We start from the raw sequence: 25,459 nt of genomic DNA, 5'->3' as shown, positions 1-25,459 counted from the left end.
AATTGCATTTATGGTATTGAGTATAGGAAATGAATTGTGTTTTAGATGCATGCCTATAGCCTGCTTCTAGCTGGCTGAGTGAGGAACAATGATCATTCACTACAAATGCCTGAGACCACATCAATCTCCTTAACACTGTAAGGGACATTTCAATCCCTAAAGACTCTCCGTGGTTCTGGGCCCTCACCTTAGGACATCTCCTAAAAACCACTTGGATGCTACAATTCACATCTACAGGATAATTATCACTGCTCCAACAAGTTTTAAATCATTACTCAGCAGCTTTAATTTGTAGCTAAAATGCAAACTTAATTTCTGCACTTCCTAACAGGAGGCTTGGCAACTGGAGAATATTTCCTCCAAATCATTGCTTTGTTTTACAGCAATGCACATCTCCTAAAGATCCTATCAAGTCCTTCAATGTTGATGTCCAACAACATCAGAACAGCTCAGAAAGTTCAGCTCAAAAACTCAGAGCTCAGAGAAGATTCATTTATGTTTTGAAAGAGAGAACATACTATTATCTGCAATTCTCTTGGGTTTTGTTACCTGCATTTATCTTGTGAGTGAAATTAAATCACCAAATTAAATTCAAGAATTACTGCGTTAATTTCAGAGTGAGCTGCCTGGAGACAACTGCCGTTAGAAATGTATTTGTGATCAGGTGCTGTTGTCCTTTTCCAACACCCTCAATCTGTCCAGCAGACTTGTGACAAGTTGCAATCACCACGTTTCTTGCATGCTCCTCCAGCCTGCATGCTCTTCTCAGCCTCATTCCTCCTTCCCTTGCTTTGCTGCCTCTGTTCTCTCTCTTAGGCTGTTGGCTCTTCTCACTCTGCCTTTTTCTTTCAGTGCAGACCTTTTTTTACTCACTAGGACCCTCATGCCTGCTGATTCCAGAACCTTCCTTCTTTCCTTTCCTGAACACTTTTCTACAAAGACCTCCCACTGCCCTCTCCCTGAACCAGTCCCCTCCCCGCAGGCTGGGAATGCTGGCACTTGTCATCCTCCCAGGGTGACAGCTGGAGGGCTGAACACTCATGAGGTCTGCCTTCACCAGCACCTCCTGGTACCAACACGAATGCTCAGCTAACCCAGATGGTAATGTTGCAAGGCTGGGGTATATTTACTATGCAAATTGCTTTTAATATTGACAAACAGTTTTTCTGATGATATTAAGATTCTGCCTGAGGGCAATAAAGACTAAACTAGCCGTGGCATGCATAAAATACGTTGTGTTACTTCTTGATATAATTAGGACATCATTTATTACATTAATCATTTCAAATTTTTTCTGTTTGGGGATAGGGCATTAAACAAATCTCTCAAGAGATCTTCCACATACAGTAATCCTTTGATGATGAGGAAGAATGCAATCAAAGCCAGCGTGTGTGCTCAGAACAAACACTTTTTATCTCTAAGCCTTTGCACTGAATGCTACAGTCTCCTGTGAACTTCATGGTGTCTGTTCCACCACAAGCTCACCCTCCTATTTCTCTTACAGGGTATGTACTTTTCTCAGAGAAGAGGCTCTTCAAAAGGTAATTGCCATTAAAGTTTTAGGAGATCAAATTAACATTCTTTAATCATCTGCAGTTCCCAAAGAATAATGGGAGAGGCTGAATGGCAGATTTTAGGACTAAATAATGTGCAGTCACTTTTTTCCTTTTAGGGAATCATACCCTACGTTTCACTAACAGAAAAGTTTCTCTTTCACTTTTTTAAAAAAACCAACACCCCTCCATGAACTCAGTCACGGCTGGCATGGCCACATAAATGTTACACTTATCACTGTCACAGCAATTCATCCACATACAGATGACGGAAACTCCCGGCCTCCTCTGAACCGAGTAGTTTAAAAAGATAGATGGCTGCCTTCTGGCTAATTGTGGGAGTTCTTTCATTACTATAAAAAGACTTATTATATCTCAAGTGACTTTATAAGCAGTGAATAATGAGACTTAAAGTCTTTAGAAAAGAGTCCACTGATCAAATGCTGGGATAACTTATGGGCACAGTGACCTTTTCCTCAGTAAGATACTTCAAACTGCTGCTGTTGGCCCATTATTAAAATTCCCCATTTAAGGCATGCAGTTAAGGCCAAGGCAGACTTTATTTTTTTAATTCTTAAATTCAATTTAAGGTAGCACAGCAAGACCTATATCCCTCCCAGCACGGAGGACTAACTCCTGGCCACTCCAGCTGTGCAGGAGCAGGACAGATGGCTGTGCAAGGGCAGGCAGCTGGCTGGGTCTCACCGCCCTGCTTCTGACAGCACTGCTGGCACCAGGAGCCTGCATCCCATGTGCCACGGTGCTCCTCACCCCAGCAAGGGAGCTCCTTTCTGCCAGCATGCCCACCAGTAAGCACCAGTACACTGGGCTGGCTCCTCCAACGCTGGAGGAGAAGAGCAGCCCACAGCCCATCGCCTTCAGCTGATCTGGTGAGCTGAGCGTGGCCCTGGCCAGGAGAGTGCTCCGTGTGCCAGCATTGCACTCTGCAGAACTGCGGAGACATTAAACCCAACAGCGGAGCCCTGAGCCCGGTCTCGACTCCTGCTGGTACCCTGGTCAGTTCCTGGGTTCTGTCACACATCTAGCACAACCCAGTGTCTGCTGGGGTGCCACACACACGAAGTGCTAAGGTTAGAGTGACCCCTAGGTGCACCTGCACTTGCTTTTCTAGCGAATGCACAACAGATTGTCTCTGCTTTAGTATTCATTTCTTACAGTGCATTTGTTTTAATCTTATCTTAAAGAAATAGAAAAGGTTCCTCCTCTTTGGAAGTAAAACTTGGAGAGTCTGTTTCATTATTTTTCCATTCTTCTCTCATGCTGCCTTGAAACTAACTTGAAACTGTTGTTCTCCTTTGGTTTTCATGGCTTTACTCCAGAAGAAGCATATTGGCAATTTTTCTTGGTGAAATAGTACTAAATAGTACAGGACTAAATATTTAAAAAATACTTTTGACAAGCTCACGTGTATTTAGATTTTCTCAGTCATATGGGCTGAAAAAACAACAGCTACATCAACTTCATACTGCCTCTGGAACATGGCAACCTCCTAGATTTCTTTTCAAAGAAGAAAATGAATTCAGAGGAACCACTCATTTGATAAAACAATGCAAGTAATGGGGCCTTACCTGCTATTTGAAAGTTCATCAGATGCTTTAGCACCTGAAAGTTCCCATAGCTTTTAGGAAGGCTTAGCAACATTTTTTATCGAACTCTGAGAAAGCCAACTGTAAACTTGTAGCTACACACAAAGAACACAAAAGAAACTACATGCAGAGGCATAGAAAAGGAATCTGATGAAACATAATTGTGACTGTTTCTTCCCTTTTGTTTCTCTCTCTCCTACTTTCATCCTTTTTTAAAGACTATTTATATGTAGGATTACTTCAGTTTTCTACTGAGTGATGGCTTGCTGTGGTGACACAGAAATATTTTAAGTTGCTACTTTTGAAAGTTTATTTGCCACATTCTTTTTTAGAGAAAAAAAAAACTATTAAGGATGCGAATATTAGTACCAGCTTAATTCTATCTTATTTAGACAGCACCACGACAGTGTACACATCTTCTGTACTAAGAGCTGCAGCTCTTAGTACAGCTCCTTTCTGGCTAAAAATCAATTACAGCTGCTATTTCTGTCCCTGTGTTTCCAACTCTGTTCTTCCTTCTAGAGTATTTCTCCTTCTTCTATCACTGCCTTCCTTCACCACTTCCTTCCTGTGTTTTATTCCAGTTGCCCCTTTGGCTTCCCTCCCGTATCTTTCACTTGCTCTTTTGACTCCCTTTATCTTCTTGGATTTGGTCTCTGCAGTGTTAGAAGCTGCAGCAACCGCTCCTGCATGGCTTTAGTATTTAACACCTGCAAAGGGAATCTTTCCCTGAATGAAGTCTACAGGAAGTCCCTTCATACATGCTTTAGGAGAGAACAAAGTAGCTGACTCATTTCTCCAATGGACTCTCAAAAAATCAGCAAAGGGCAATTTCTGAGGAGGTTCATGCAATGCTCATCAGTTTTCTTTTCCCAGGCAATTCCAGGTGTATTGCAAAGCTATCAGAGCTGCTGTTCCAGCTCTCCAGGGCACATCAAGGCTGTTAAGGCTCAAATGGCTGAAAAATACGTCAGTGAGCTTACGCACTGCTGGTAGCCAAGGCTGTGCTGCTCACAGAATACGTTGCACTGTTGCCTTACAGTACCACAAATGTCACTGAAATACAAATAGATTTTGAAGAATCTCTTGTGTTAACCCTTCAGGCAAAAACTGGCCTTTGGACATGTGGGCAGTTTTTGCTGCTTTCAATTGCCATGCACTGGCATCAGATGGTGCAGTTTAGCATACAGAACAGAAAAGACCTTTAATTATCAGGAACAGAGTAATTCTTTCTGCTCAGAAAAACAGAATTTTACTCTAATATGAAATGAAATTATCTGACAGGATTTTGATTATCCTGAAATCAGCACGAACAACTTAATTAAAACACTGAAAAGAATATTGCAACCTACTATACTTAAGTATTTGGAAAAAGTACTGCCTAGGCAAGGACTGTCTTTTTGGTTGAACAGTATCAAGCACCACAGAGCCCCAAAGTAAGTAGGGTTCTCTAGATGTTGCTGTAGTAACAATGATGATTATACAACTGTGCTGAGCATTTAGACAATGATTTATAAGGGGACATGAATTAAAATAGACATGCTTTAAAAGAAAGTTTATGGCCTAGACAATGAAAATACTTTAATCATGGCACACTGGGGGATATCAAGACAAGGGCAATGTCATCTTTTTTTTGTCTCAGGAAGAAAGTCTTTTTAAAAATGAGGTTTTCCTTTTGCAATTTATATGACATTTCATAATATAAAAAGATAGATACCACTGAAATAAGAAATAAGACCCCCTCTTTTTTTTTTTTTTTTCATTATATATCAAAAAAGAAATGTTATGTGCATATGAATTCCTGATAGCAATATAGACATTATACACAGAGGACTATATATATGCTTATAACAAAATTATTAAGAGTAGACTATCTAGAAATGCTTTTAGTAAGTTATAAAAATAGCATAGTGTTTGTAAAAACAGAGTTCCTGAACAAACAAAGGCATTTCACCAAAATCAGCAACACTGAAATGCTTCTCAGCTGAACTTCCTAACTAAACCTCACAGATTTTAAGATGTCATATTTGTCATCTTACCATGACCCCATGCAGTGAAGTGTTTGTTTACACTAACTTCAGCAACTTTCTTCAGCAGGAGGCAAGAAACTGGTAAAATATAAAATATCTACGCGGTGCACAATTATAGACGAGGAGAGGAGTGGCTGATGCCAGCCCAGCTGCAGGAGATCTGGGCACGCTGGCTGACAGCAGGCTCAGTGTGCCAACATCGTGCCAAGAAGGCAAAGCCCATCTCGGGATGCATCAGACACAGCATCACCAGCCTGTCAAGGGAGGTGATAATCCCTCTGTACTCAGAGCTGGTGCAGCCTCACCTCGGGTACCTCTTGCAGTTCAGGGCCCCAGCATGTGAAGGTACTTGCAGGTGTTGCAGGATGGCAACAAAGCTGGTGAGAGTGCTAGAAGAAATGTTCTGTGAGAAGCAGTCTAGTACTCTGTGTTTGTCTAGTTTGGAGAAGAGGAGGATGAGCACCAACCTCATTGCCCTCTACAGCTTCCTGAGAAGGGGAAGTGGAGAGGGCAGGGTTGCTCTCCCTCATATGCAGTCACAGGACACATGGCAATAGTGCAAAGCTGCCACCACAGGAGCTTTTTTTACTGAGATGATGGTCAGACATTGGGACAGGCTCCCTAAAGAGGTGTTGCATGCCCCGTATTTAGGAGGCATTGGAGCAATGCCCTTAACAACATGCTTAAATTTTTGGTCAGCACTGAAGTTGTCAGGCAGTTGGACTGAATGATCATGTAAATATTTTATTCTATTCTAGTCTATTCTCACAGAAACCAAAATATGATGTTGCAACATCACAGCTTGTAAAATTTTTGTTTATTCTTTAAATAGGAGGCAGGCAGGGAGCAGCAGCATAAGCTTGCAACTGGATCGATAAATTGTCGCGAAGTGCAAATTTCAAGTCCTGTGTGTTCTAACAGCTCAGATGTACCTGGATTCAAAGGCTTCTTCTTGGCTTATTTGCTGAAAAGGTTATGTTTTAGAATGGCTCAGTTGAAGAATGTGTTTTTCTCCTTGAATTTAAAGTCAAGGGGGCTCCTATTTCAAAACCCACATCATGTAAGCCTTGAGAGCAGCTTTCTTGTTACTGCTGATAGATGTATTCTTTAAGAAAGCCATGTTCCTTTAAACTTTCATGGTAAGCTGGCTTTACAAGCCAGTAAAGTAAAATGTCATAGCGTAAAGTTATCGGTGAAAAGAACCGCATCTGAAAAGCAGAGACTTCCAATAAATTGGGAAATGTCTGAAGCCAGCTCAAAATGGCAGGGCAAAATTTAAACAAACCTTCCCCACCCAAGGAGAGGCAGACAGGCATAAATCATTCCCAGCAATCAATTCTGCTATTTGAATTCATCCTGACACTTGTTGGGCTCGGCTGCTGATGTGGAACCATGGCAGAAAGGCCAGGCCACCGGGGAAATTTGGCCAACCTCCACATCTGAGAGTGAACCACCCGACGGCAGGTCTCCAACCTTTCTATCGCTTTTCTTTGTTCCAGGCATAAACTGTTTTGTCCACTGTGTTTCAGATCTGCCATGATAAAGAAAATTCTTTAATTACTTTTCATATAAGAGATGGGAAATACTGGAGTGGTAAGGTTGTTTTTCAGGCAGTTTAAGAATAAACCTGCCAAGTTAATATTCATGATTCTGTTTCTCACTGTGGCTACTTTGCAGTTGATTATTTATATTGTTAGATGACAAAGAAAACATCTGAGAAAAGGGATTGCATGTTTCTAATTTGTAAAAATTCAGTGAAAATTCAATATTTACATACATTGGAGACAAATCTGCTCTTAATGGAGATTCTCAGAGATTTTGTGGAAAAGAATTTGCATACTGGCTTTAAGCGCCTTCATTAATATCAAATGGGAATATCATCATACCCTGAGTTGTCAGTGCATAAGGCTCACCAAAAGACAGTTAAGGTAGCCAGTGCACACAGATATTCAGAACACACTTTTTTTTTTTCCTCCTACCCTTTCAAATCCTAGCCTTAGAAAAATCCAGAAACTGTGAAGCTCAGGTACCCAGCCATGCAATCTTAATCTCCAGCTTCCCCCTGCTGACCTCGCAGTCAGTGGAAACAAGCTGCAGGCCAGCCATCAGATCCTGTACATCACACAGCTCTACTGAGCAAGACAGGGATTTCCTGGAGCAGACTGTGATACTGTGGTCTCAAAGAGGGTAATACCACCCCATCTGACATCCTCATGCATGGTCAGCAGCCAAGGTGCATGGGTACCAAAAGTTATCAGTATCCTCATTTCATCCTGAATTATTTGGGTAGGAGTAGGCACAGGATCCTTCAAGGCCTGTCAGCAGGAGATGCATGTGGTCCATGGGCCAAGCCAAGAGCCACTGTGCACAACAGGTTGGAAGAAAACTCAAAAGACACTTCTAGAGTTGCCATCAAAGCCTTGCAATTAAGCAGACATGTCTCCCCATTAGGTCTATGCTTCTACTCCAGGCCCAGGACAGTCAGCCAGACTTCTTAAAAGGTTAAGTCAACTAAAAGAACACCAGACTTTCCCTCTCCCTTAAAAACTGAGGACAGTATGGATAGGGAGCAGTAGCAACTGCATATTGACACACTAGCCTAACAAGTAAGTTATTTGCTTTGAAACTAGAAAAGCCGAACGGGGCATAACTGTATTAAATCACACCTTTCACTCTGCAGGGCAGTCTTTCCAGTGGGTTACTGGACATTTTGGAATGCAAGAAATTACACACTGCTTTCTGAAGCTTTAATTTAAAGTAATAAAATATAATCTAACCACCTATCAAATAGGGCTGGCTTTAAGGAGTTGAGTATGTGGTTAGATGGAGGTTACTCTTCTGAAATGCTTACCCCATCCCAGTCAAATGGGTGCAACAGCTATGTTTGGAAATCTCCCAGCAGTGGAACAAATGGGAGAAACAATGGGTCTAGTCTCAGCCCCCTTTTTTCTCATTACTGCACTTTGATAACTGTACTTCCATAAAACATGACTCATTATGATATGTCTTTTTGTTCTTCACCTTCTTGCCTCACGATTTAGCCTTCTTCCCTCCTCCCCTCCTTTTTCCCCCAGGGTTCCCAGGTAAACCTCCCAGTCCTGCTGAAGCCATCTGTATTTTAAAAGACATTATTTAATGTCTTTTAAAAGACATATCATTAGGAATTGGAGGGTGAAGTCTGCTGATATTACTGCAAATGTCACAAATAAAAGTATTAAGTAAGATCATAGCCAAACTCTTCTGGAGTTTCAGCAGGAACCTCTCCCCAGCCTTTCAATTTCCTTTTTAACACTAAATGAAATTAGATGTATCTCCAGAGTCAACTTCAGGTCCTCCTTATGATCACTTGTCTAAGTGCTTCTGTTCCAATTTAGCTAGTATTTTCCTTTATAGTATCATATCAGATATTTTTGTTTAACTGAAGTCCAGATAAAGAGGACCTACCACACACTCTTTGTCAAAAAAGGCATTTGCTAATCAAAAAGACTATCAGGTTAGCCTGGCTTTGCAACCATTCACCCCTGCTTAGTCTGTGATTCATTATGCTGCACTCACCCTTTGCCTTCCCGAAGTGTAATCATCCTTTTCATCGAATTGTACTTTGACACCTTCACACTGTGTATTCTGAACCTAAAGACTGGCAAATCCCATAATGATCCTAAGCACAGGTACAGCATTTAATTTTATTCCACGAATGCCTCCATGCTAAACCAGATTAACAAATCTTCCTATTTGTCCTGGCTACTGCTTCTCTCAACACTTGAGATTCTCTTGCCTCATAGTTTTGCCAGTATAATTATTTCTGGAGGTTATCCTAAAAATTGAATCACTGAAAGATCCTGCTTTGAAAATAATCTTTATTAAAATGTTAGGGTTATTTACTCTACAGTCAATTGCCTTCTCCCTCCATGTTCCCCTCAAATCCCCTCTCCTACCCCTTCACTCTTCAAGTGCTTTTCCCACTCACTCAAAACATGTACCCGTGCAAATCTTTCTGAGAGGTTTTTAACCTTTCTGCTTGACACATATTGTAACACCCCAAAATGTAGAAAATCTTCAGAATGATCAGACTGTGATAAAAATACTACCTTCCTGGACACAAGGCACAGGCAATGTACAGTAGAGCCAGATCTTCAGGTTGAAGAGGAGGACAGAAATGGCTCTTGAGTACTAAATACCTCACATTTGTGTGAATATTCTTTCAATTTACTAAAAGACATAACCTCAGTTTTGGAGGTCTCTAGAAGACAAAAAAAAAAAAAAATCAGATATGAAAATAGAATCAGTGAAAGACAGGAAGAGAACAATTCAAAATGCTAAAAAATTATAAAGATTTACTATTATGGCATTTGTTAATCCAGGGAGAACATCTCTATTAATAGACAGTAATATTCAAGGGTGCTGTAAACCTATTTCCCTGGATGAGGTCTGATTTATAGTCTTGGACAGAAATTATTCTTCCCGTGTCTTACAAAAGCAGAAAAAAAAAAGCTTTCACTCAGCATGGTTTCAAGTTACACAAGTACAAGGCAGCCAAGACTCTGCTGCCTCTTGATGCCTTCTGTGTTGGTTAAGTCAGCTCAAAGATAGCTTTATTTTTTAAAGCGATATTTTACAGGCTGTTAATCCAGAAAGTGGATTATTGCCTTTGGGTATTTTGTTAAAAAATAAAATAGAAATCAACCGAGGTATTTCATTTATTATAGCTGTTGCAGTGCATGGGCAATCATTTATTTTTCTCCCATAATATATTAGGCTTTTCTGCACTAGAACTTCCTGAAGCAGCTTCACTGACATAGTTCACTCTAAGCCCCTTAGAGCCTGTCTTGTCTATTACCTGTGAATTTAGAAAGACTTACACAAAAGATCATAATGAGCTGGGTTTGAAAGAGACTGTAAAGGTGTAAGGTACTGAATACTGAAGCTTGGAACTGCTATGGTGGAGATATGTATTGTGCCAGGTCTTGCACTCAGACAATAAATGCTTTTTTATTTAAAAGCTATGTTAAAAAAAAAAAAAAAAAAAAAAAAAATAAAAAAAAAAGTTGGAAGCAGAGCTGTGAATTAGACGGGGCAGAACTGGAAAGGTCCGAGTTCTGCTTTTATTACTGGCATAGCCCTGTCATCTTTGCAATGTACTTAATCTTACTTAACTGTATTTTAATACTTCACTGTATTTTAACTTTTCCCCTACCTGATGTTATGCTGAAGACAGTCAAGTTCTACTCTGACTTCAGTAATAAACTCTTGATTTCTAAAAAAATATAGAACATAATTCTTTTTCCATATTTGCAGAGAACCATCCCCAAACACGATGCATGCTTGTTGCACCACACCTCAGAAATGCTGTGTGGCTGAGTTCATGTTTGCAAACATGAGGTCTGAACCTCAAAAAAAGAGAACATTCACAAAGCAAGTTGTAATAAGGACAGATATTGAAATTTGATAAAAGCTGCAGGAACAGCACAAAGGCAAAAGTCATGACTGATATCTGACTCTCATTCATATATCTCCAAATGCCACCAATGTTTAAGACTGGTACCAAGAGGGGAATCACAGCACAGTGTTAGGAGAAATAGGACAGTTCTTGTGCCAGCATATCTGCATTTCCAATCTATTTGACAGCTGAAGGACTCCATTTAAGACCTGCACGTTAGTTGGCAGATACAGATGGAAATGGCTTGCAGGTACAGCTCCTGGATAATATGTTGACTGCAAAGAAAACTCCCACTGGGAGCACTTTGCATGGGTCCATCCAGCTCTGCCTCTGGCACGTTCCTTTGGCAGCAGGCTGGCACCAACACCAGATCTGCCCATGGGTTTCTGACTCAGCTTCAGTAACATTCAGGCACAGTTATCCACAAAACTGGGGTCTCTGTGTACAGCTGGGTCAGGACACTGCTACGCTGCTTTCCTTTTATCTTGTGACATGTAGCATATGCCTGTTTGTGCCTGGAGTCTGTTCTTTGTCACATGGCATGAGAGAGGCTTTTAAAACACCATTCACAAGATGTTTGACACATTCAGAAATTCCTTTCTGTGTCAAAATAATAAAGTGGAGAGGTCCTCAGGATAAATGAAAAAAAAATAGAATATATGTCGTTGTATACACTGATTAGTCCCCTGGAATGCATATGTAAAACAAGGCTTGTGAATGCAAAATTAATCTTAATTTAAAAAAAAAAAAAAAAAAAAAAAAAGTTTTGTGAAAAAAAATTAGAGGCGTATTTGATAGGAGGCCAGAGTGTTGTTGCCCGAAGTAGAATTATATTTATAGAACAAAATGTGCAAAATTGGAACATTGTTTTTGTCAAGTGCAAATTAAGCTAATGTACCATTAAGAGCTAGAGGCTCATACACATTAAAATCATGAGGTTAGGACACAGACTCTGCTATGGCAAACTAACTGTAGATATGATGGGGATGATCCAGCATCCAGCTAGGACCATGAAAAGCAACTCGCTGCTTCTCCTGTGGCATATTTAGGAGGAGCCTTCTGGGTACTAATACTACTCCAAGCCAAGATGCTCTTTCCTTTTTTAGCAAAGAACTAACAATTGGTGAAAAGAACAAAAACCTAATGAGAGATGAGGTACTACTTCTGGAGACAGTATGTATCATTTTGTTACGACTTAAGACGGATCTTATGTTCTTAACCCTGTAGCAACTTCTTGAAGCCACAGAAAGGAATTTTGCTCTTCTCAGGAGGAGATGAAAAAGAAGGAATAAGACAGAAAAGAAGCTTTTATCCTAAAATCATAAACTCAACTTCAGTCAGAGAACATGGACTGTGTTTCTCCACCTTCAGCTACAAAGTAAAATTTCCTTCCATGCTGACTTTGCCTACCTCTCCTCTAGTGTCTCTCTGACCTTTTTGGAATAGATATTTTCAATATTAAATATTGAATATTTATCAATATCAATATTAAAAAATCACCTGCAACTTCACCCCATCTCATTCATGGGAAACAACAGAAAAAAAAAAAGACAAAAAACAACAAATGAGAATTAAAATAAACCATGAACAAAGCAAAACTGTGGCTCACACACCTTGTGAAAAGTGAGTACGCTCACCTGAGGCTCACGGTCTGACACAATTACAGCCTCACAACTGGAATGGCAACCAGGAAACAGACAACCTGACAAGGCCCTCCAGACCCTGGAGGGTTCAAGCCTTTGTGGGACCTTGCTCTAACCACAGGTCCATAAGGTAGTGTGATCTGGGCAGCTCTGCTGCCACCAGAGGAAAAGGACAAATGGCTGGAGAGAGGCATGAGATGAGACACCTCTCAGAGCAAAGTGCACTTGGGCACATGTGCTCTAATTTCCTCCTGGTTCACCACCATGACCTGTGGGGCTGCCTTTCCTGTCCCTGGAATGACAGGTGCTCCAGCCAGTGACAATGCACCCCTGACCCAACACCAGTCTTCATTTGCTCAACTGTTCACTATTGCAACGTAAAGGGTCTGCAGCCCCCATGAATGACCAAGCAAATGCATGGAACTGCCAAAAATCACAGGCATTTATACTTTAAAAGACAAGCTATCCTCTCCAAGGAATGTTTCAGTACCTACAAACTAATCCCTCAAAGATTTTTGCTGAGAACACTTCAGCAGGAATGAGAAAGAGCGATTACAAGAATACTTATGGCAGACAGGAAAACAAACTCTGTGGATTTTTGTAGGAGCCCTTTGCTTTCTCAGTCCCATTGGAAAACTCAGCCCTAACGTTTTTCATAAATCATGAAAGAAAACATAGCCCCAAGCCACCTCCTAGCCACACAATAGTCAGTTCAACAAAACAGAAGTGGGATGCAAACAGCCAGGCAGCACAGAGAGATCCCCAAACTTTTGAGGACAGCCAACAAGAGCCTGTACTTCTAGAAACAAAGACAAGCTGCACACTGAAAAGCAAATACCTCCATCTCTGTAAGTCTCTGCTGCTGCTTTTTTTACTATGTGTGGTTGCTACGCTGTTCTCCACATTTGCTTCATCAAAACAATTATCATCTGCAGCCTTTTGAAATTATTTTCCAGAGATAAAACAATTATGTCAAGGACTAGTAAAAGCTCTTCACTGTTCCATATCTGCACAAATTACCTTGTATTGCAGATGATTTTATGTACATTTAATCACTACAGATTAATTAGATGGCATACAGCAACCAGCACAACTGAAGAGCTAACTTCAGTTTAAGTACACATGGAGCTAACTTGTGGCTTTTTAGAACAATTTTAATTAAAAATTCCAGAAAAAGCATCCAGTTGAAAAGATTGGGAGCTTTGGGATGGGCTTAGCATAGTTAATAATTTTTTATAAAAACAGCCTTTGGCTGTAATAGAAATCTATTTTCGTCTGGTAATAAATATAGTAATTCTGTGAAACAGAATGTATAATTTACAATATTTCATATGTAGAGAAGATCCATGCAGAAAAGAGATCATTGTAACCCCAACCTTCAGAGACCAGGTTGTTTTCCTTTTAAATATGTAAGACTATTTTGAAATCAGCTTTAAATATTATGCCATAACAGCAATTTCTGCAAAAGATGACCCAAAGTGCCTTGGATTCCCCCAGAAGAGGAGAAATAATGTAAAGTGACAGTAATTTTGAATGAGGCTGACTTTCCCAGTGAACCATGGAGAGAATGCAAGAAATGTCCCCCCTGCCCACACCCACCACCCCTATCTATGTAGCTTGTTTCCAGTGATGGCAGTGGCAAACGCTGTTCAGAGTGAGCACACAAGGCCAGCTACTTTTGGGAGTCCATTCCCATGTACCCTCTCAGGCGCTGATAGAATTTTACAGACCATCCTTTAAAAATGTCAGTTGCACAGAGAACCTGAAAAACAGCCTTTTTTCACTTTGTTTTTACATAGCACAGTATAATAGCTGGCAGATTTCCAGCTCTATCCAGCCTTGCCAAATGCTGGATTTGATCCATGCAATCAGATGGAAACAGCCCCATTAATATAATATAAAACTTCCAGCTTTGCGAGTCACACAAACACTCATCTGTCTACTTATACAGTGACAGCCAAGAGCTGCTACAGCATCTTTTCTACTAGAGACTTCCTTTCATTTATGTGACACAAATTCCCAGTTGTGCTGCTGTAACATGTTTTTCATGTGGTCCTGCACTGAATTATCTCTACTCTTTTATACTGAGTAGATGCAAGTTTATATAAAATAGCTATATTAATATAACATGATGCATCTTATGCTCCTAAAATATCTAATGTTCTAATATAAATAACAGCTTTGACTCTGCTTTATTAGATGGGTTAGAATGCAAAGCATTTTTGCTGCATTGAAATATTTCATTCATTTGCAGTTGTCAAAATACTTTCTTACCCTTTTTTTCAGTTAACACAAGAGACTGAATAGAAAATTATTGGTCTGATGCACCCTCCTGATACAATTAAATTGGCAAACAGATTAGGTATTGATCTGCTAGCAAACATATATTGATGAATACCAGCTTATTGGGAGTTAGTGTTGAAATGAAAATGAATGTTTCATTTATAATAGATATTATGTGTATATGCACACACCGCAAACTCTGGTCATTATGACTGAATTGCAGCAAATTTATCGATCCTTGCTTTACTATAAACACATTCCAGTACAGCTGATCTGCATAGATTTTGAGAGAGATATTATAGGGAGACTAGCTATAAGTGCTCTTCCTGTAACAAAACCTAATGCTGCAGTTTTCTTTTTGTTGTCTTCTTTTCTACCTTCTGTGTGTATTACAAATATATTCTCTTCCTTTCATAGTTGAGAATCAAAACCTGCTCCTCCTGATAGTCATGCAAATGCAATCTTTATGTTGCACAGATTTAAGGTTGCTAAGTTGGCAGCAGAAAGTTTCTTGAAAGCCTTTCCCAAGGACTCCGCTTTCATGGCCTGCTCTTCTAGCAGGACACCAAAAAACTCTGGTGCCAAAGCCAAACAGTTGAAACACATCTCTCAAGTCATCTTTACATCTCAGCAGTACTTTGAGTACTTACGTGCTTACTTCTCAGATGTACTTCGTCCAAAGTACCTATTGCAAAGGTATAGCATTTAAATGACTTTTTAGTGAAAGTGAGTGTGAAACACATTTAAGTATAAATGCTCTTACTGCCTTCCAAGAATTACAGTTGGGCCTTTCTTCCATAGCAAATTGTCCTAGTCATAATCAGCTAGTTCATTAGTTCTGTTCTTGTCCATGCAAAAATGTCTCTAGAACAGGATTCTACAAACTAATTACAAAGGAGCTTACTCTGCATATTTACTTGGTAACCAGCATTTCCTAATAGCAAGCCATTCTCAGTATCCAGCCACATGGATTTCTTCATTCTGTTGGATCTCACTGTTGCTAGCTGCACTTTGTTTGGGATACTTTGCATTGCCCAACACATCATCACTATTTTTCAAGACACAGTCCAGTTATATGATAGCGGGTATGTTTGGAATAAGGACATAAATACATATGTCAGTTCTCTGCACCAAGACTGCAGAGGAAAGCACAACTCAACAATTTGTATTTGGGCTCCATCTGGATGACAGCCTTTCCTAGTATTTTCCACCCAGCCCTCTTTTTAGATGTCACCCCAAGGATACGTTAGCCTTACTCGGGCTGTTTGTTCTATAAATAGTAAAGGCCAGAAATGTCTTTGTAGAAAAGACAGATGTTGAAGAATAGAATTAATCAAACCATAACCACAGAATTTGATGTATAAAACCCTTCATTTCCACCAATGAATCTTCCAGAGCAAGACACATGCCATGGTGTAATACCTTAGTACTGATCAGAAGATAAGGATGATATTTTAGAGTAGTCAAAATTAACTGTATTGATCAATAACTGTGCATCTAAGAAGAGCAATAAAGACAGATGATGTAGGTATGTTCACCTACACGTGGTACCAATAACATTTCATATACCACACCCTGAAATGCTAGAAATCTTTATATCTGTAACACTTACTGTGTATGTCCTTGAGCTTTGCCTTCTGTTCCTTTACTCAATTGTTTCCCTCTGCATATTTCATGAAAAGGAGACTGGAAAGAGGAGTGCTTAGTAAATTGAACCATTAAAAAGATTGGATTGCTCTTGCTTTCATAGGCATTATTGCAGCAGAAATCATTAATCTATTCTGCTCTGAGTAAATTCTGTACCTAAGTCTTGGTAAAAATACAAGTGCATCAAGACAGTAAAAATGGTAATCTGATTGATGACCAAAACTAATCCAAATGCTGCTTTATAGGTCCTTTTGCTGATATACACCTTCAGGATCTGCTTTCAGAAGACACCAGAGCAACTGAACCTTAGAAAAAAATCAAAACAAAACATGTATACACAGTATGTCAGAATATGGAGTATGACTCATTTCTACTGTAAGAAAATAAGTTGTACTTGATCTCATCTTTACTATTTTCAATAAATGATATAATAACAGAGCATTTTTCTGTTTCAGTGACACAAAACACAGTGCTAGTCATGATGTTATTGCTACTATTATCTAAAGACATCAGAGCAAAGTACATAGAATGTGATAATATATCTTGTACAAGAAAAGGTCATGCAACAGTTCCACAATTTGCTGATCCTAAATATATGTACAGTTGTATCACTCTGCATTATGATCACATTTCTGATGTATTGCCGGTGTGCATGATAGCAAGTTTATGGTGCAGTGCCAATTACATGACTTTGTGGGAGAACAGACAAAAGTTGAACCAGCATAAATTTAGGATGGTGCAGACAGAGGATATCTGATCTGGTATTAAGCATAAGCCTAAGCCTGCCGTTAGGAAGTTAGCCAATCAACATTTTTTCCACAAAATTGAAAGATGAATTTTAGCACAGTCAATGGTATATGAGATGCAGTCACAGAATTTGCTCTTTTGTATTTATGAGCCTTGGAGCAGCATTTACTGCACCAGTGAATGTCAGCCCAAGAGAGATAGGGAATATACATGGAATTCAGTCAGGAAAGCCTTTCTCCTCATCCAAAACAGGCACAGCAACTTTAAATGAAATGAGGACGGGAGCAGTTGCTCTGATTTAAATGTAGCTGTGTTGATTATACAAAGGCTAACAAAAGTGTAGTCAGCACATATTGAGCAAAAGGTGATGTAAGCAAGGAGGAGGAACCCAGAGAGAACAAGGACTCTGCAGGTTGGACCAGTGAAGGACTACCTTAGTCAGATGTAGAATATGAGTTAACAATATAATATGCTCAAATGTATCTATCTAGTTCATGATTTGGGGTATGACTGACATTTGTCTGTCTCCCATGCAGAGTTTCCTGTTTTCCAGGTCTAGTTATACAACAGATTTTATTACATTTGCAGAACAAGTTATCATAGTAGTTGTTTTTTACTAATTGAGGGAGATTAGATCCATCATTAAAAGGGAACAAAAATTAGATATTGTTTCTCTAAAACTCTAAAAATGAAGTTTTTGTGTAAAAGAAATGGAAAAAAAAGAATCTGTTGCTATTACAGGACAATATCAATTAAAGATTGATTTAACAAGTTCTAAAATAATATTGACTACATTGGCACAAGATAATGTCAAACTACATCACCAATTAAGAATACAGAAAATAACTGCAAAACTTGAACAAAGTATACAGAGATAATTAATCCTCTAATTAGTATGCTAAAATTAGATCAGGAACTAAAGGGTGAAATGCTTTAATCTTCCCTTATCTATGCAGAAGAGTTTCCATCTTTTACTTTTTTAAGAAATTATTCACCTTTTCAATTCTGGTGTATCAATGGTTTTTTTTTCCACGGGTATATGACAAAGTCTCTAAAGCACATGTGCATTCTGAGAAATTTCCTGTCTTAGTTTAGGAACCCACTCAGATAAACTGGAGAAGCAAATGCATCAAAAACATTCTTTGGCTTTAATGCTGAACTGTGTTTCCTGAACTTATGAGGAATTTAATGCTTTTTAGGATATGTCTGAAAATTAAACCCTTTGCATGTTTTCTGCTCAGGAAGCATTAGGTTTTTAGCACCAGTTATTATGCAGAAGTCTTGTTTATGGAAGCTTGTGTCCCATATTTAGATGTCCTCTGCCAAAGACAGAAGTTCACTATTGAAATTACTGGGCATAATCAGTCTTTTGTCATCCTTAAAAAATAATTTCAAAAATAATTTATTATTTTTTAGAATTTATTATTATTTAGAATTAATCACCAGTAGATCCAGTAATGTGAGTCAAGGCTAGAAGTACCATCATGTTGCTGGAGAAAGATTAGAGTGAAGAGAAAGAGAAAGGAAAGAGATGAAAACAACCGGAGTATGTGCTACAACTTCAGGACAGTCTTGCACCAGGGAAAAGGTTTCAAGTCAATTTTATCTGTCCCTCAGGGCCTCAGTGAGCCCATTTTTTTGACAAAGAGAAAAAACAAGGGATTTGCTGCATCAGCTTTACAGTGTCACACTTGAAAAACCAGGCTAAGTATCCCAAACTTCAAACCTGCCATGACATGATCAAATGATCAAGACAGAGCAATACTTAAAATGCAGGGCATAATACCACATATTACAAAAAGATCGACTTCCAGCTCCTGCTACCACCAGCCCTGGCATCTAAGTCCTGGCAGGTACACAGGCAACGTAATGGAGAGCAATGGGAAACAAACTCCTGGGTTTTCTTCTTCAAACCAAATCCAGGAAAAAATGTATTTCAGCTTTTAACTCTCACAAGTTTAAAGTACATGTGTAGTGATTCTCTAAATTAGAAAAGGCACCAGGGTCAGATACAGTAAAAAAAGAAACCCTGTAGAGAAAGGCAAAGCTTGCTCATTCTTGTTATGGACCACTTATAAGGTCTTTTTTTTGGTATTCACATCTTTGTTAAGAGTTATTTAATTTTTTTTTTTCAGTTGCACAACTTTTATTGGTGAGTAAAACAAGAACAGCAGGAGCCAACTCCTATCTCTGTAATTCTTTCATCTGCTTAGCTGACTGTATTAGCCACTTTCCCTGAAAGGAGAATGGGGGAAAAGTTCAACAGCAGACTGACATAATAATGAGGACACAAAATATAGATGAAAAGAATACATGCCTAAATGTCTGATGAACTGATATTAGCATATAAATGCAATAAATGTACAACAGCAGCCTTTGAATTAAACCACAAAGAACACTGTCTACTTGATTAGTTGTTTATTTTTCCTTTTGAGGGAACACATCAGAGCCACAGATTGATACTTTAATAAGGAACACGAAGACCTTTAGTCAAGATTAAAAGGGCTAGTAGTTAGATGTCATAATTCATGGATACTGATTGTGCAGGACTTTGACAAGAACCATTAACTGTAACTGTGTAGCTTCCTTCTGAAGTCACATACTCAATTTAGTTCTAGTTTTTACAAGATGTGGTAGGATCATTAAAGGAAGCTTGGGTCTAAGCACTGATAATGGGAGTATTTTAATATTCTTAGTACTTTCACAAAGGAACAGCATGTCATACATCTGTTCTATGTATTGCACCTAAACTCTCTAAAGGAATAAAAAGTCTTTTTGTTGTCGCCACTGTTACCTAAGACAGTGAGGTGTTAGGGTTTCTGCACTCTTTTGCAAGCCTGTCATACAGTAGAAATGTGAAAAAAAACAAAACCAAACCAACCAACCAAACAAACCCCCACAATAAGGCCCAACTCACAAACAGCTTTCATATATCTTTGTACCTTTTGGACTGATTTTACAGATTGACTACTATTTCACACTAAAAGGAAAAAAAATGGAAACAAAGGGTGTCTTCTTTTTTTTCGTTCTGTGAAGGCTTCAGAAGTTCTAGAAGGTAAGATTTTTTTCTCCAATGGCAGTCAGAATGGATGAACCCCCAGATTAATGTAAAATTAAACATAAACTTTCCCATTCTCCTGTATTTCTTGTCTGCCGTTGCTTCAGAGGAGGAAAACAGAAACATGGCAACATAAACAGAGGCTAAATGTGCCCATGCAGGCACAAAGCAGAGGGAAAATTCAACATGAGCACAGGCCTCAGGGCTCATTATTAAGGCAATAGCAGGGTTTAAGTCAAATGAATAAGTGTAAGAAAGGCATGGAGGCAAAGAAGGTTCCCTCAGGTCTCTGTGTCCTTCCTGCCTGAAGGATTTGGCAGGTTTATTCCACTATAGACTTATAGTACCATAAAACCACAAGATAGCATCCACCTCACCTGCCTTTTAGATTTCTGAAGCTATATGTCTAAGTGGCTGCAGGCTTCCTTTGAAGTCCGTGGGGAAGAGGGCAGCTTCAAGCCAATGCATCCGATCTATTTAAGCTCTCCTAAGGAAGAGCTTTGCTGCTCTTTCATGGTGCTGTTTCTTACTCTGTTTTTCCCAGTTTCAGACACGTAGTTGAAATAAGGAAGATGAATCTTTTTCAAGCATCACTCATTTCTTGACTGCTTGGCTGTTGACCTCAATGAGTTACTATTTCATCTAGTGAGCAAATGGGCATCAGTCTCCATGGAAAGGAAAATAAACAATTAAAAAATCCAGCAAGTGTATAATTAAATAAAAATAGCTTAACTAACAATCCACCCGAAGTTTTCATTCAGGCAGCCTTACTTCCACTTCCATTTTGCTAACTAAATGCAGATGTTTGCTAATTAATTGCTTGCAGTGTTTTAATGGCTAAATCTAAATGGTGTCACTGTTCACACAGGACCACTTCCAGTCTTGCTTCAGACAAATATTGAACTCAGGATCTGGCTCTATGCCTCAGTCACAGGGTTTTTGCTTTTTCTTTTCTTTCCCCTTTTCTTTTTTGAGAATGAGTGTGAGCTATTTTTCAAAGTGAGACAACAAAACTGGTATTATTTCAGGGTGCTTCAAAACGGAAACTAATTCACTCTTCAAAAAAAAAGAAACAAAGCTTTAGAAGAAGGTTCAGCAGTACAATATCCCCTGAGGTTGGCCAATTACTTCTGGTTGATTTGGAAGATTCAAATCCTGCTTTGTTTACAACTCATTCTATATTATTTAACACATTATTGCTGTTGACATCACATTAATTAAATAAGCACAGAGACAGATTGTTCCAGCTCTTGAAAACAGAATGAATAAAAGACCCCACAAGAACAGATTTCGCTTCCTCACACATTGCAAACAGAAGATCAGAGCTAGAAGTATTTCCTGTCACAAATTAAATTGGTACCTACCAATCTTTCAGCATCTGAGCAATTTCTGTTTTGATTACACACAGCGCATGATAAATTAAAAACTGCCAGAAGTTTCACAAAGGCATTCCTGGAGCTAGCAACTGCTTCCTGTGTCTCTCTCTCTCTCAGATCACATGCATCACAAGGGGAATTAAGTGGACTCAGAGGTCACAGGAAACTTGTGTATGAGGAAGGAGTTCACTCTCAGCAGCTCATGAGCAGCACTGATTCCAGACTGGAGTCATGTCCTCCTTCCTGTGCCCTGAGGCGTTGATTTAGAGCAGTAAAGGAGAAATCTATCTGGGAGAAAAATCACAGAAAGCAGTTTCTAGATAGTGAAAACCATCCCATTTAAATGCTTACACACTGATAGTCTGGCCAGGTGCCCTAGGACAGCTAATCTAGGTATACTTACCATTCAATGGCTACTCACTCATCAATTAGTTCTTGATGACACCAATGGAAAAGGGAGCATTTCCTTTGGTTCCTGCAGACTGTGAAGGCTGCTGCTGAGATCCTGTTTGGGATCAACAGCAAAGAAAGTACCTTGTTGGGCTACACTGTTCTTAATCCCTCTCTCTCAGTTCAATCTACCCAGAGCAGGAGTGCTAATGTTTTGTCTCCTGTTGAAAAATTACAATTTCTCTCCTCAGTATTCTCATAACGCAGATTTTCTCTTCCATGTACTGATTTCAAGAATTAGAATAACTGAAGATGTTTCTTCGCACTACTTTTTCATACTTCTTTTATGCACCTTTTTGTCCTAAATCCATCCCCCTCTCCCAAGCTAATACACCATCTCTTGTCAAAGGAACTCCCTCCATGACATCTGTATCTCCAGATGTTTGATCGTAATGGATGCACTACACAGACAGCTCATCTGTTTCATAATGGACTATGGGAGCGCCTTGGAATGACCACACATATTTCAGGTGTGCTATTAAATATCAAATAAACTATTTTAACACATCCTTAATCTTTCTTTAATAATCCATTCTAAGTAAATTATCTTGAAGCAACGCTGGACTATGATTGATGGGTCTCTTTATAAAATCTTGCTCTTGGCTCAGCACAAAAGAAATACCCTACCAATTACAGAAAGCTCGCCCTGGATATTCAAACCAGCTTCTTGAAGAAATAAACGGATGGAAGAGAGACTGATATTCCTGAAAATAGTTCAGTGAGTCTTGCGTTCTCTGTGAAGCAAGACAGATGCCTTCCTGTGCCTGTTCGCAGCGCTAACTACTCACCCTGCATATGCATCACCAGAGTTATCGCCGAGTGCAGCATCACTGTACATGAAGTACCAGCACTTCCATGCAAACATCCCTTATCAGAATTGTATTTGCACATCTATACAAGGTGACTGCTTTAAAGGCATGGACATTTACTGGAAGAGTCTGTGCCCTATGCTACTTGAATTATTGATTAATTACAAACAGATTACTAACAGTTCTGAATCATTAAAACCTCATAGTAAATCATGTAGATAAATAAAACATGCCTGGGGTGAATAATCTTCTTTCTCTCTTTCTCTTTCTGAATTCACTACCAGAAGCATGGCACTAACCTATTTATAGTAAGGCTACCCTCTAGAAGCCCAAAGTCAATATTTAAAAAGCTGGTGGCCTTTTGAAGTAAAAAGAGCACTTCCTCAGGCTTTATTATCTCCGCTGGCAAAACAGACACTTCTAATAAGTTTACCCTGCAACACCTATGCCTCTGAAAAAACTCACCATAAATAATTGGCAAATATGGTAACAAATTGCTTTTTTGTTCCTTTTAAAGTATATTCTTCCAGGAATTTTAACAAACACAGAATCCTTTAAAAAGTCAGTTACATTATTTAGCAATACAAATCACAGTGCCCTAATTCAGCAAAGGCAACTGAATAATACAAAGAAATAAATTAGTTTAGGTAAGATAAGTCACAGTACCTGAGAAATTAGCTTAGCTAACCTATATTTCAGCGTTAGTATGTTTCTGATTTCACAAGGAATTTCTGTACTTCACTGTAGCTCAATTAACAAACAGACCCCTTTTTCTTTCCTTAGGAGGAAAACACTTAGATTCTGGTTCAAAGGCTTCCAATGCCTAAAAAAAATTAGAAAATGTGAAGTTTTAAAAATACTCAAGATCCTAAATAGTTTGCTGGATCTAGGCCCTACTGCTCATGCCACAGGGCACAATTTCATGTATCAGTTTTCACTGCCTGCTGCTTTACTGTGCTTTACTAAAGGGTAAGCTGAGTTTTACTCACTGAATAAGCCACCAAATTTGGGGTAGACCTGGGTGGTCTCTAAAATTTTACCAGAGCCACTGCCTATAGAAAAAGGAATGTGTAGAATGTAAAAGAAAAAGGCTAATACTCCCGATGAAGTAGCTGGCTTTCTAATTTTCAATTCTAAAGACAAGTCTCTCACCTTGCTGACTGGAAGTGAGTTGGCAAATACTTGAAGTAAAAAATTTGACATGAATTTGCAAGGACCAGTCATTGTTATTTCCTCCCAAGCCACATCAGATCGTGCTCTGTGATACCAGCATTAATCAAATCTAGCAGAAGTCACAAATCTCTTATTTCACTAAGTCATGATGTTGGTCACTGAGAAAGTCAACAGACTGTTACCAATTGTATTTTACTGTTTATTTTATTTTCTCCAGAGCATAACCCAGGCTCAGCATGCTATACATTCTTTCAACTGACATAGCAGTCTCTTCAATGGAAGATACCTTTCTCTTTATTCTACGTACCTCTGAGTCTACAAATAAATGCCAGTGTGGATCGATCCTACTACGGAGGTGGAGTCCTTATTACCACCCACATTACTACAGATGCTTCTACAGGTACAGAAGAACGGTAGCAGGAGAACAGTATTTACACACCTCTGGCACAGAAACTGTCCTAATTTCACAGTCTTCCTAGACACTTCAGGGCTGTGTCCTTACAGAAATAACATAATTCATCCCAAACTTTAAAGCATTTTTAAACTCAGAATAAATCTGTATGCTGTAATCCAAGCAAATATTATGCAAGTGTGACTTCCACTACTTATTCTGAAGTTGCTCATGCAAAAGACAGACTCATAGCTGGAGCGACTTCAAACCTTCACCAGGACAAGTGAAGCCGCAAGACAAGCTTTCCCCAGCAATGCAGCAGACATCCTCTCTTGATGATATAAGTCCTCCTTGCCTGATCTTTGAAGGGTTTTGACAAAACACTTGGCAGTAATAGTTTATCTTGTCTTACCCTAGTCATGATCATCACTTTTCTATCCAACTTCATCTGTATGGGCTAGTTAAATAGATGCAGCTTAAGCTGAGTGGCTCTCTTGGCACTTAAAAGGGAAGGATTTGTACAGCGGAGCATCCTGCATGCAGGAGCAGACCAGTCTGCTAAGAGCAGGATGACTGAGAGGTCTGACAAGGCATGTGGCTGAGCAGGCCAGCAGGGGCTTGCTAAAGAGGCCCCTTTCAAAAACTGAAATAGGTTAAAGGAGCATAGAGTATGCTTTCCACTTGATGCTATGGATAGTAAGACAGTTGCTACAAACACTTTGTGTTTTACCCTATTCTCAGGGAATGCAGAAAACCCGAAAGTGCTTGCACTGCCACTCAGATATTGCTGACCAAAAATATTTGCTTTCTCATACACATACAAGGAAAGACATGTTCATAAGGAAGCACAGATTAGTATTGTCAATGTATGTTAACATGTTAACAGCTACACAATGTGGAGGAACACAATGTGTACTTCAGGAAACCGAAGTACTCTTTGTATGAATGCATACCCAACAGTCTGCGCCTGGAATAGTCCGTATATCAGTATGTAACCAAAATAACAAACAAAACCATGCAAAAAACAAAGTAAAAGGAAGAACAGAGATTGACAACAAGTCTGTGCAATTTGCTTTATCAGCATACTATTTATGTCATCATCTCTTTTTGTAACTTACTACCGATGTTAAATCACATCTCTTTTTTTAAGACTGTAATTAGTGCCCCTGTAATGATTGAGGGAATTACGTACAACTTCAGGGATGAAACAAAAGGTGAAAAACCTTCTAAACACTGGACCTTATTTTCAAACAAA

General features: G+C 39.2%; 1 protein-coding gene and 1 long non-coding RNA gene across 3 annotated transcripts in view; one reads left to right on the top strand and one right to left on the bottom strand.

The window, feature by feature from the left end:
• PDZRN4 (PDZ domain containing ring finger 4) overlaps window positions 1–25,459 on the bottom strand; it is a 236,764-nt gene that overhangs the window by 46,063 nt on the left and 165,242 nt on the right. The window lies entirely within an intron of this gene.
• LOC120751775 (uncharacterized) lies at window positions 1,031–16,556 on the top strand. Its single transcript, XR_005700527.1, has 3 exons — window positions 1,031–1,101; window positions 1,505–1,541; window positions 16,446–16,556. It is a non-coding gene; the product is annotated as an uncharacterized LOC120751775 (long non-coding RNA).

This window comes from Hirundo rustica, chromosome 4 (genome assembly GCF_015227805.2).
Source record: "Hirundo rustica isolate bHirRus1 chromosome 4, bHirRus1.pri.v3, whole genome shotgun sequence".
NCBI classification, from domain to species: Eukaryota; Metazoa; Chordata; class Aves; order Passeriformes; family Hirundinidae; genus Hirundo; species Hirundo rustica.
This window is presented reverse-complemented; position numbering and strand designations above follow the sequence as displayed.